Below are 14,188 nucleotides of genomic sequence, written 5' to 3' on the forward strand. Positions count from 1 at the left end.
TTTTTCGTCTCATCAGAGATGTTGCTTTGGGAAGAGGCTTTGTAAAGTCCTTAATTCTGTTTCTAATGTATGTGTCTTTAATAAAACAGATATCAACATTTGTGGCAGGGCTAGAGATGGTCGCAGGTTCAAAGTCAAACAACCTTCTCTAGGGTTTCAAGTTGATTTCACAGGCTCGTATTAACTGAAGTGATATAAACATAACATTCAGTAGCTGTACCTCCATTTCTATCCCTGCAAACTCATTCTCAGCCCTTTTTTTTCACCAGGCGTGTTACTGAAGACTAGAGCACAGTGATCATTAAGGAATACACTTTCATTCTTATCTACCCATCCTTGCTACAAAACTTCACATTTTCTAGATGTCTCCCACTGAAATAGAAGCATTTTTTTACTTGCTTTAATTTCCTTTGTAAAAGGTTACCTCAATGTAATGTAGAATTCCAATACTTTTATTGAAAACACGATCTTAAATCAGAGAAAGTCAAGCATACAAAAATTAACTGTCTGAACAACATCCCTGTTTTCATAGTCTGTCATAGCTAAACTACATCAGTACATTTTGTATTACTTGTGCTGGAAGAAGAATAAATAATTTCTAGGGAAAGTTTTGTCTTTATCTACTAGCTGTCCCATTCAGTGAGAAATTCTTCCTGAATTCCCTTGTTTGAAAACAGAGGCCTCCATCATACACACTCGTAATCCAAGAGAACAAAAAATCATTATAGTGGCTACTGAAGGTGAAAAAGATGGATCGGTGTAGACAATTATGAAGTGTTTTCAGTACACAGAATTAGAAAAGCTCATTTACCTGATTTACAGGTGCCTTCTTAAAAGGTAGACCAGAACACGACATCTGCCCTGTGCTATACACATTATGGTAAATAATAGCTAGAACTTCAACTAAGCAGAAACAACAATAATGTTCTGAAGACTTTCTTAGCCATCTTTTTTGTTGTTGTTGCTCTTGCTAAGCCCCTGGTGTAGGTTTTAGGACTCAATACTTCTCCTTCTGTAAAACTAACATATTCCGACATTTTAACTTCTATATCTTTTAGGTTTTTGTTTCTGAGTGCTGTACTGACATACTCAGGGTTTTTCCTACCTATTTTCCTAATTAGTGTTTACTTATGCTCTGTTTTCCCAACATAATGGCACATTAATAGGCAGAAACATAGTACAGTTTGTCAGACTGTTCTCAATATTCTGGCAATTTTAGAAACTTGTTGGTCTCATTGGCTGCATTTAAATATAATGACCTAGATGATGCAGGAATGAAAGAAACGCAGTTGAAAATAATGCGCTCATTGACGTAAGTAAACCATGACTGATAGGAAATGAGCCTACACTAGTGGTGCCAAGATCACTATAGAAACAGAATGATCTTGTGGCAAAATTCAAAATGCTAATCAACTGAAGAGTGGCACAAAGTGTGTGAGTGCAACAGAGGAGAAGGAAAGCAGCTACCAATGCCCCTTCTGATAAGGCAGTAAGGAATCCCACCACCGAAAATGCTATACCAATGTTTGTGGTTCCCATTGTTCCACATGGGTGGAACCAAAGAAGATAAACCTTTTCATGTTGGATTTACAGTCACTCACCCTTCTATATTTGTTCCAGCTCTACTGCCACAAAGCAGGTTGGAAACCTCATGTGATCTGGAGAATTTTGGGTAGTTCCTCTGCGTACATCTGTGTTAAACCATTGGTCCCACTTTATGGAACTTATCCTCCTGTGATTCCCTGTCACATGAAGTAATGGGAAAAATCCTGTATCCTGCATGGAGGTGAAAAGATGCAGTCTCTGAACTTCTGTGATGATCCATTCAAATAGGATACCCTTGAGTAAAAGAAATGGTCATTACTCGAGGAAGATTTTTCAAATCTGAACAGACCAATGGATTTTTCCCAAGAGCTTTGATCATATACTCTGGCCAATTAAAAAATCACCTGACATAGAGGTTTAGCAAATGTACAAGGTACTTTTTCAACAGATTGCTTCAGAGGAAGCTTATCAGGATGACATAGAGGGAAGTGGATGTAATGGCTAGAGGTGAAGCCATCTATTAGAAACAGAAATGGAATCTGATAGAAGCTTAGAGAGTGCTTACTCTGAGGAAGAAACTGAGGAACAGAAATACATGCTAGTATTTTATTGTTTTAAGTGCCAAGTAAATGTTAATTGTAAACTGGTGTCCCAGTGAGAAGACACTTTTAGAAGGGGAAAGCAACTGGTGATAACCACCAATAGCTTTGGAGCCCTAGGGCTTGTGGACCAAAATTACTTTATAAGAAGCTTTAGCAAGCACAAAGGAATTGTTTTAGAGAGGCTAAGGAAACACTGTGCTAGACCATACTTGCTCAGAGATGACCTAGATATTTTCCACTTAAATTTCCATTGTAAGCACCTTGATTTCTTAAGTAATGGCATACTGGAAAATTAGTAATTAATGCTAGAAAACCATCATTCATTTCCAATGAAATAAAATCTATTGATATGTTGAGAAACTCTAATATTCACCATCTTCTAACAGTAACCTCCATTAACTGGTAAAATTGCATATTCAAATACAAAGCAAGACCCTCCTTCAGCAAAGACCCCTTCTTGGTTCGACACAGCGGAGACGGTGCAGGGACCATCATCAGTCGTTATGCCAACGGCCTTGTTAGCACAGAGAGTGGTGTATAAGATAGAAGCATACTTCTGCTTTCATCTTATTCTTCCCTTCTCTCCTATGCTCATCTGGGTTCCAGATTTAGGGCGAGTTAGGCCTTTTCAAAAGGAGAGCACACTGATGTACCTGGAGCATTCATTTGTGGCTAAAGCTTTCTAGGTGGTCATCAGTGGTTTGCAGAGGTTCACAGAGGTTTGAGCAAATAATTGGAGATTCAGCTGCTCTGCTCTTCCTTCACCATGCAATAAAGGTGGATCTCAGCCAAGTTCTAGCCAAATGTGATGTGGGTACTGGTAGAGAAAAAAGAATCCCTTCATATCATCTAATTTGGCGTAACAACAGTATGACAAAATTGCTAAGGCACTACGTAGAATATTGTCATTTTAGAGATAAAGTGTGATTATTTCATTATAGCCTGAGTTCTCGTTCAGTGGAGACAGAGTAATCTTTTAACATAGGTAGTCTGTACAATTAGCTTTCTTTTTATTCCTTGTGTAGAGAAGTCATACCTATATATCTGCCTGATGACCATTACCAAGGAATAAGAAGTCAGCAATGGCCACTCGTCTGATCAGCTGCTATGTTGCTTTATTGATCTATGTACTTTTCAAGTGAATTGTTGGTGAATAAAGAGTGCCTGTTGAAAGGCAGATAACAGAAATGCTTCTCAGCACTAAGATATCATGTATGCACAGCGCCAAGAGCAAAATATTTCAATGTGGAAAAAACCATAATGACAAGAAGTAATATGACTTGACTTCAAATTACACAGCATGAAGCCCATCACTTGAATTGCGTCAGGAAAGATGCTGGCTGCCCACATCATCCTGTGATACTATTAAATCTAATAAGAGTAATTGCAAGTCTAGGAATGCTTCCAAGTAAATTTGCTTAACGATCTTAAACTCTAAGGAAGAGATGTCCACCTATTGCTTAATTATTAAATGTACTAAAGGGCATGTGCATAATGCAGCAGCTTATCTGCTCATCAGTACAACTCAGCAGGAATATATCTCTCTCTAATTGTTCTGTGCTGCTTTTCCTTTTGGCTGACAAATCCAACCAAGTGCTGTTACAGTCTGCTAGAGCAGTGGACCTGCTCAGAGAGGCAATCACCATCTCATCCTGTAATTCAGCTACCCGGACAGATTACCTTCAGTGGCAAAACAAAATAAACAAACCAAAAAAAGCACCTTAACTGCATGGGGCTAGAATTACTCCAGTCCTGCGGCTTCACTGATGGCGGAGGTGAACTGGTATAGAACCTCACTGCACTGGGAGCTGCATGCAAAAGTGCTCATTTTGACTTAGATGTTCTGTAATCATACTTGCAAGCATGACACTGCTTTCAGATTTTTGTATATTCACGTATCCGTATTTATATATGTACCCACACCTAAATGTGCAAGTAATGTGGGCACACATAAAAAATCTGAAAATTCAAAAAGCTTGCTTTTGATGGCAGGGCTGGGAAGACAGTTTCTGCAGATTTTTCTGTACATATCATAATAAGTGATGATAATAAGATAAGTGATCCATAGATATGTTTGTGCATTTTGTATGTTTGTAAGCACACACTATACATTAAAGATCAAGCATTCATAAACTGTTGTAAGCTTGGATCTGAATCCCTTTAACCCCTCTGGATGTTTAGGTGGTGAAGCAGATCCTGTGTGAATACCCACATCATGGGGCTATTCCAGCATGAAGGTGTAGGTTTTGACTTGTTTCCTCTGATGTTTTTGAAAAAATTCAGTTTTGGTCAGATAAGGTGTGGGGGGAAGGCTGAGGATCCTGCAAGACTGGAAAATAATTTTCTATTCTGCTGTTCCATGTTCTCAGTTCAAATCCATGGAAATTAAGAAGCAATGTAGTTACAGAAATTAAGATAGCAGAGAATCAAGCCATGAAATTGAAATGGAAAAGCAATGAGCCAGGTAAAATTCAGTCACACGACATAAAAAGTACGCAATCTAGTCCCATATTGACTCGTCTGGACACGGAAAATAAAAAGTGATTGTTTTATTTGAGGTTTCTGGAAAGCCTTGGAATCAGAATGGTTGGGGCTGCTCCTGAAGTTGTTAGTGGGCTTTCTTGGTCCTGCCTGCTTCCCAGGAGGACGGCCCATACTGCAAATTCAATTCCCTGAGTTTTGTCGGGATCTGGTGAGGTAACTATGCTAAAGCAGTTAATCCACAGCCAGCGGAGCTGGCGAAGCTGGGTTTCTTACGGGTCTGTGTAGTATATCCTTTAAAATACCCTTAGCACAGTACACTCAGCTCACCCTTATGTTGCTTCGCCTTGCTACCATGCTACCTCTTGTCCTCCTCGCTCCCCCTGCAGTACGTGCAGCCTCCTCCCAAAGCCCCATGCCCTCTCTTCACACCACGGTAGTCCTCCAGCCTGCTGGTGTTAATCTACCTCTCCCCTCACCAACACTTTTTATGAATCCAAGCTATTTTTTTGGCTTAGCTGTATAACCTGGTGAAATGTGTTTGCTAACTGGCCAGTCAGGGCACGCCTGCTGATTGACCAGCTAGATGCTGCTAAAGAGATCACAGTGAATTTGTTCTGCTGTTGCTTCAGAGGAAGCACCAGTAGGGTCTCTTTTCTTTAATCAGCATCTAGATTTCAGTGTAGATGTTTGTTGTTTTTGAGAACTCTAACCATCTGCTATACAGGGCTGGAATTGGTCAAGGAGTACCAAAAATAATGAGGATGGAGCGGGGTGGGGGGTGGGGAGGAGGGGGGAGAGCTGCCTGCCAGCCAGCTCAAAGAAGAAACAGAGGTTGTAATTTTGTGAACTTCATGTCCTTGGAAAGATAGGCTAGAAAATAAAGTGGAGATGCCTTAAAACAAACAAAACCGAGTCTACTGTATGTTCAGAGTTGCTTAGGAATGATTCTTTGGCTTCGTTCCAGGAGCCCTGCAGTAGAAAACACAAATCTAGGGAGCCAATAGCTTATTCCCAAATGAAGGAGAGGGCTGAGAGCAGACCCCCTCTATATCTTTTATATTTATGGAAGGACAGTGAAGTGGTAGCCTGCTGCCAAGAGTGCTATTCACCAGCGTGCGATATTATTTGAAGCGTCTCATTAAAGCAACTGATGTTTTCTGTAAGTTTGAAAAAAGAAAGCCTAACTGCTGCAGGAGCCCAAAAGCCAGAGACTGGGCTGTGCCTTCGGTGGTAGCTCTGGGCAAAGTGTGCAGGGTAACCTGCTCCTTCCAGGAGCAGCTCTTGGAGGCAGCATGGATCTGACACATCTTGCTCTCCTTTTCCCCCTTGAATATGGGAATACTGTGAACATCTGTACCTAGTAGCTGCTCTGGTCTCTCCCATGTGGGGCAGGAATGAGGTAAGGAGATCTTCCTCTTGCCCAGCAGCTGGACCCCAAGCTGAGAAATGCTTCTAAGGTTGGAAGGAAGTCTTTTCCCATTGGTGTGGACAAGAGCTAGGACAAGTTTGGTCAAAACAGTATATAACACATGGTAATGAAGATGTTCTGCAATGTCTCGTATTACATTCATATTTTCATCTGAAACTAAAGAATTTAACTTTCCAGTATGTGACCCCCAAGAATCATCTCACTATTTTTACTGCTGAATAGCTGCATCTCCTTTTTCATTGTTTTGCTTTCACTTTTTTGTGTATTTTGCTTCCCGCTGTCTATTCATGATCCAAGCAGAATGCTGCCATGTGGATTTAAGCTATGATCCTCTGTTCCTTGTTCTTATACATTCTCCTAGACCTGAGACACTATATTTTAGAATTTAGACATTTAGAAACTAGAGTTTGCCTTTGACTGCGACTGCATAGCATAAACCTGGCATTCCAGACAATGATTGCTTTCAGTTTTGCTGTGACCAAAGAAATTTTTTGCACTTACTGTGAACCTCATATGTGTTAAGGAAATTCTTTAGTACTCCTTTTTTAAATGTCTTCTGTGATAAGTGGAAATAGTCAATCAGTCAGCAAAATATTATTCTAAGATTTACTGCAATATACAAAAAGAAGAAAACATTTCAAAAATAAAAACCATCCCTTGACCTGCAGAGAAACAGATGGGCATGAATTACACAACTAGCTAGAATGAAAAATAGACCCAAAGTGAATTAAATGCTGGTGGGATGAAAATTAAGCATTTTTTTTCTGCTGAAGTGAGAAAACAGTCCTACTTATAATGGAAAATTATTCACTCTGTACTGTAGTGTAAGACAAAACCTATCACACAGGAAGAAGATATTACTAGGCTGTAGAAATACATGAGACTGGATTGTCTCACTGAAGGGAGAACTACAAATATCGTTTAAAATGCAGCAGTTCTGGACAAAAAAAAATGCTTTCAGTACTTACATATTTAAAACTTTTGCTGAACGTGTAGAACAAACAAAACAAATGCTTTTTACATGTGCTCATGTTGCAAATCTTTTTTTGAATTGTAGACTTGCTATGAGATTTCATCACATTTTTGTTGCTGTTATCATTAATTACAGTTGTGTTTCCACAAGCATCGAATGTTCCTATAGAATCTATCACTTCATCTTCGGCTTTCAAAGGATAAGTGCTGTAATAAAACTGAAATTGCGAATATCAGTTAATTCCCACAGTAATTATTCAAGTATTATTTATATCACTGTAACCCAGAGAGATCTCAGCTGAGACTGAGGGCCTTTGTGCTAGATATTATCTAAGAGTAAGTTTAATATTCTTAACCACATTAATCTAGCTCAATTGAGAATGGCCACTTTATAAAGTATCCGCCGTGCTGCAATGATCAGACTTTTGTGAGAGCAGTTTATAGAGAATGATCTAATTGTTCTACATGCTTGGGGCAGCTGAGCTGCTCTAAGTTCCCAGTGAACTGCAGGAAAAGATACTTGGTCTTTCTGGGTGTCTGGTGTAGCATTGACCATGAAGGTGTGGGAAAAGCACTAACCACAGGACAGGACTGCTTGCACGCCACAGTATGATCATGTAAACCTCTGACAATTTGTTAGCTGTAGTTTTCTACCCATTGGTGCGCATGCTTGATTTTTAGAAATCTATGGTACTGCTGTTTGGGCTGTCACATGCTTATGTTGCTTGACTTGGGGTTGACACAGGATATTACTGACATCAATTTTACAGAAAAGCCAAAATTAGCAAGAGTCTTTGTCCAAAGGCATTACAGTCTAAATAAAGAAAAAATAGACAGATGTACTAAGAGAAACAGAATATCTTCTTTGTTTACTAGATGAGGAACATGAAGATTAAGAATTAAAATATCTCTCTGTGCAGGTCAGTGGGAATTTTGCCAGTGACAGCAACAGGATTAGGCCTTTACCCACAAGGATGATACTGCAGTGGTACAGGCAGTATATAGAGAGACAGGAAGTGAACGCAATTTTTTTTGAATTCTCAACCAGAAAAGGGACCGTAGAAACACTTGTCTTGATTGAAGTTTGCTAGGCATGTGACCTCTGTACTCTACTGTACATCACCAATATAATTACATTTAAACAGTAGTGTGGCCAACTGCCACCATTTCCATCCTAATACTGACATCTGGAACTTGGACCACACCAGAAAGTGCCTTACAGAATGTGTGTATGCTTCAGGAGGACCGGTCTACCATTTTAATAATCACTCCAGCAAGCTCATCAGGGTGCCAGTTGCCATGCATTTTTTACCATCTGGTTCTAATCAATCTTCTTGTGGCACCATGCCTACCATACACAGGTCCCCTGCTGTAAAATGACATGTTACTGCACAGTGGCTACCCATTATTTCAGTCGCTGTGTCCTCACAATGTCATACAGTGCCTGGGGGGTGTCTCGTAAATGTATGTGCTGCAGTGGGGATTGTGGTGTGGAAGAAATATTTCTAATGTCCTTCACTTCATTACAGATAACTGCAGTGGTTTTAGACATATTGCCCACATTTTAACAATATTTGAGTGTTACAGGGGGCATTTCTTAGCAGAAGAATGACCACCACCCTGCTGCACAGTTAAGTATGTGGAATGAAGAGCAGCAGGATGCAGTACTGATCAAGGGAGGGATGATGCCAATGGAGTTACACGATTCACTTTTCCTGTACAGACCTTTTGTTTTAAAAGACCGTGTTGTTAATGCAAAAAGTTGAAGGAAAAGAAGTTCCCCATAAAGATGCGTAGTACACACGGTGTTTGTCCATGAATGCTACAAAGCTAAGCATGACAGAGGTTAGGATTTCACTTCGGAGCCCCTTAGTTAAGATTCTGATAAAATCATCACCCACATTGAAATATGCAACAACTAATCTCGGTTGAATGTCACATATTGTGGACTGAGAAATTAATAGAGAAAAATCTCAAAACTGTAGATTACTGACCTACACATTAGACAAAAGACGAAATGTAATGCATGTTTTGTGAGAAGGGGCATGCATAAACAGGAAAACAAGGTAATCGGAAGAGAACAAACTTTTCTGCTAGTGGAGTTGTACATCTAATGAATCCCTGAATGGTGAATCTCACAAATATTTGAAGCTTTCAGCATAGTGATTTCAATCTTTGATTTCCACAGAGGCAGTTTATGGTCCCTTATACACAACATTTAAAATGTGTACAAAAAATCATGGTCTGAATATTACCAGTACAAATTTTTATGCCACAAGACGGAAGATACCCTCCAAGATCACAATATTTAAAGTCTGTTGTAAAGGACCCACTCTGACCTCAGATGTTATGGCATAAAATGTCTGCTGAAATAACTGGGATTACAACAGTAGAAAACAGAGGTAAGTGAAATCATGTGTAAAGCAATACTAGAGGTTTGGTTCATGCAAGTGAGTTTCAGATGCACTAAATGTTCATAGGTTTTCCTCTCTCCCCAGATAAAATTATTTTAATAAGATAAATTAACTGAGCACTGATTATACATAGGTCTTGAAGGTCCATGCACAAAGCTGTTTATTGAATTCAGAGAGGGGCAGGACATTTTGGTACTCTGGACAGGTTTTTTTATTCCCCCCAGTGCTCTGTTCTCTGGAGCTCTCTCCCACCTGGTCTCACTGCCCCCTGTGCTCCTCTCAGCTGCCAGATGCTTCTTCCAGAGTCTGCCCTGGACCTGCGGAGCACCCTGCGGTGGTGGCCCTCACATCTGTCACCATCTGGTGCCTCTCTTCCCACTGTGGTCATGACTCTGTAGCATATATCGCATGTGCTTTTAGCTGACAATTCATGTGGAGATGGGTGTTCTGGACAAAAAATAACCTGTCTCCAAATCATGTTTGTCTTAACCTTTTACAGTCCTTCACTTTATCAAGGTAGCTTCACAGTGAGAATCAGTTTTAATCCTGAGTAAATACATAGGAAATATTTTACAAAATCAGTTCTTGCATGTGCCCCTACAGCTGATTTCACAGCAATTATGCCTGTGTCTGAGATTAGTACCAGACTTCGAGTGCCATTAAGGCATCGGTACGGGATATATTTTCTATTTTATTATCAGCAAAGTGGTCAGCTGCAAGGGGGGTATTACCCTTCATCTTCTGGCTTACCTTTCCAGTAAGGACAGAACCTTGCTCAGAAGAAGGAGGAGCCTCTTGTTTCAGTATCTTCTGTATTTACAATAGTTACAATAATAATTTACAAAGTCTGCAAAAATCTTTAAATTGTGCTCCAAATGTAGTGCTGTCTTCAGATGCAAATCAGGGACTTCTGGGGTAAGTATCGAATGCCAGGAACAACTACCCTCGTCCTGGAGCATTTAGGTCATTTGCACTACGTCATTCTGTTGCTGTTACTACATTGGGTGGCACTTTGTTCTGGAAAAAACCCTCCTTTGATTTATACAGGGCTTCTTGCAGAATAAAGTGCCTAGAAATATATGGTTGTCTGAATAAATTTCTTAAGATTATGAAAGTCGTTTGCAGATGTCAAACACCATGTAAATATTGCGACAAAAAATATGAATCCTCAGAAAGATTTTGCATGTATGGAGGTAGGCAGTGACAGTTCATGGTGGGAACAGTAAAATCCTTCCCATTTAGAAAGCAGAGCCATTGGGAACATCTGAGCAGGGCATCTGTGCAGTCACTGAATACGCTGTTCTATAATCCTCTGAAAGTGAGACTCCAGGGAAACTTAAGTGCACAGCACCCACTTCGCAGGCTTCCTAGGCGCTGTCACATTATATAACAAACCACTTTGGTTCCTCTGGGTTCTTGTCTTACTGCAGCCTTTCTCTGGGCCATCCAGATGCATCTGAAGTATTGTAGAAAGAGCAGAACTCAGGTAGGCATCATCTCCAACCGATGGAACCGAGGAGGAGGGCAAGTGTTGTTATGGAGGTACCTCTCAGAGTCTAGTCTATTAACGAAAGCCTGAAATTCAAATTTCCTGTTAACATTCCAGCAGAATCTGAATATGAAAGGTAGCTATATATCAGCTGAGAAAATGCTATTTCCATCCTTATTGCTTCCTAATGTTAAACTCATGTAGCCAGGTTAATTTAAATAAATCTGCTACCAGCAGTTCAGTTACTCTTGTTAAAAATGTAGTTACATTTGCTGTTCACACTATATATGCATACACAAATGTATTTCTCACATTTTATGTGTTCAGCTCATCCATATACTTTGCTTTTCACTATATAATTAGGTCACAAAATATTCCAAACGTGTGAGTTTGTAAATGTAAGCATAAAGAAAAAGTACACGCACGCCTATTACATTTCCAGTTTGCATAGAAAGTTGAATTTCAAAGCACCAACGAGGAGAAAAACTCTTACATCCGCTGACAGTCACAGGAGTTGTGCAGACACATGAAGGCTAAATTTCAAGTTAAACGCTTTCCCTTCCCTCCTAAGTTGTCCTAGGTAAAGATCTAGTTGCAATGTTATCCGTGTTGCAGTCACAGACAACCCCCAGTGCTCAAAGTTCTCATTCTGGCTTCACATCTGAGAACGCTGAGCTTTCAGAACTGAGCTGCGGTGACTTCAGAACAGACTTTGTCACCCACAGTCACGTGGGATGGCATCAAAGAGCTGCATGTGTGAAGCCCTTGAGAATCCAAACGGCGCAGTTCTTGGTGGGCATCCTCAGAGAACTGTCAAAGAGGCAGCTCTTCAACAGCTGGACCTCCTGTCTGCCACCAGTGCCAGTGCAGAAGTGGCTCTGGTCGGTGTTCACCAGTAACATTTTCAAAGGAAAGAAACTCAAGATTCCCAGTCTGCTTTCTCTTATTTAGGGAGGTAAAAAAAAAACCAGAAAAACCCCCAGACACCAGCAAATCTAGGAAATAGAAACAACAGCCGTTCTTTAAATCAGACTACAATTTATATTAATTAGGAATTTTGTTCGGAAACAGCACTAATTAAGTACATATATTCTGACTTCTTATTTCCTTTTCTGAGCCCAGAGCAGACAACCCCAAATATATTCTCTGCTGACAATTACAAGTGCATAAGAAGGCTTCCACTGTACCCTCTTCTGTCTTATACAACCTAGTGCAGAAATATGGAATTAATTAAAAAGCACAAAGTACAGTAAGATGCCATCCTCTCCCATTTGTCCTCAGCAGTCAGCAGGTGGTGTGTTGTGTACTCAGCACTGTGGCACGGAGGCAGACAAACCCAAAACTCGTCCCCAGACTGTAGGGTGCTGCAGCACCATTTCTCAGGGGTACCTGTGCAAATCAAGACTTACACAAGGAAGACCCCTGACTTACGGGTGCCTGAGTCCAGAGCAAGTGTAGGAGTTACAGTCCTTTAAAGGAGTTTCCAATCAATTTCTATTAAGATAAGATTTACAAATGTTTGTAGGGTTTGGGACCCCTTCCTTGCTGGCAGTGCCCAGAACAGCTTGTGGTCTGTGTTCTGTGGCAGGGCAGGAACGCCTGCATCGCCCCGCATACACCCACCCCATGGCAGCTGCATCCCTGCTGTGCAGATTCATCACTTGCCTTTTCTTGGCACTGGTTTGTGGTGAATGATGTTCATATTCTATTCAGGTTCTCATAACTTGTCCATCACATCGCTTTCTGTAAGCCCATTACAGCAAAGCTTATTTTACAGTCTGTGTCAGATGCTGGGTTTTTTGCATATGTTATGGAAATGTATTTTTTGGTTTGCTCAGTATGTGTGTGAATGATCCCATGCGCAATAAAAGGTTCCTGTTGCATGCTCTACTTGTAACCACATTAAAGAGCCACATGTGTCTGCAGCAGTCTGGATGTGTGTTGTGGTTGTTCTCTCTTCTGAGGTTTTTGTGGTTTGGGTTTCAGTGAATTGCTCAAGGTTTTGCTCTGAGGTTTTTATTTTGTTGCCCATTTTGCATATGAAGGAATTTTTAATTCTTGACACCTTTCGTCAATACGAAAGTCTTATTGTGGAATAAAATTTTACTGTACTGACCAGAATTTTCTTGCTGAATGCAAGAAGATGGGTTAGATGGTTTCTTGAGACCCTTGCAGCTATTCATTTCTGTAGCTCTGTGCTTTTACTGTTGTTGGGGTGTGGGAGCCATACGGGAGGTGTTGATCTGTGCTGAATGCTCACATGTGAATTATAGTTTGTATTTTGCCATCTGGTTTCCTGATAATTAGTCCATCTTTTTATCAAATGAATGGCACATGTCTTCCTTTCCTCAATACATATGCAAAACTATATATTTTGGAAAGGATTGTTTTCAACTTCAAAAAACAGCCAGAAAGCAGTGTCTTTCTGCAGTCACGTGTATGTCCTCAGACAAACTTCACCCACGTTTGCACCTAGATTAGCCCCTGAATCATTCTGTGGTATTATGCACTCCAAGTATTGAATTACTTATTACGTGATGTTTTGAATTTGCTACATACTTATATAAGCAGAGGTCTGGATGATATTGTCCTATATAGCTGCAATATGTAGCTATATTTTCCTATATTCAATAAAAAAAAAGAAACCCTGAGTTTGATGGCATGTTTATTCTGCTATATCCTCATCACTGCTCCAAGCATATTTCTGTAAGATCCATTCCTGATGGGACTCCATGGGTGGGGGCCCTCAGGAGAAGCAGGCTGAGCAGCAGGATAGCTTAAAGAGGACCAGGGGAGCATGAAGTACCTGTTGGTACTACTTCTAGAGAAATCTGTGGTTCATTATGGCATGTGAAATCAGGAAATCAAGAATTCAGTGAAAATCTACCCATAGCCCCTGGGAAGAAATATGTTCTCTGAAACCTTTTTCTTCTCATTTATCAGGAAACCCTCGGAAAAGGTTGTCCAGAAGGAGACGGAAGGCATTTTCTCACTCAGTGGCTTGCTTCTTCCCTGTTTTGGGATGTTGGCTATCCAAGTCGGTCCTTAAGAGCTATAATTCATGAGTCACTAGCTATGTATTAATGCACAGGGAAAATCTATTTTATTGATATATATTTGGGGGAAGATATTTTCAATTCATAAAATTGAAGAAGCTGTCTATTTTTTTGAGAAGTTAAAAGTTTTTTTTTTTGTTTCCAAGAATGCAACATATTAAAAATTATAGGTGTGTTAGCTTGTTAATTACGGCAAA

Source organism: Falco cherrug, chromosome 5 (assembly GCF_023634085.1).
Source record: "Falco cherrug isolate bFalChe1 chromosome 5, bFalChe1.pri, whole genome shotgun sequence".
Classification (NCBI taxonomy): Eukaryota; Metazoa; Chordata; class Aves; order Falconiformes; family Falconidae; genus Falco; species Falco cherrug.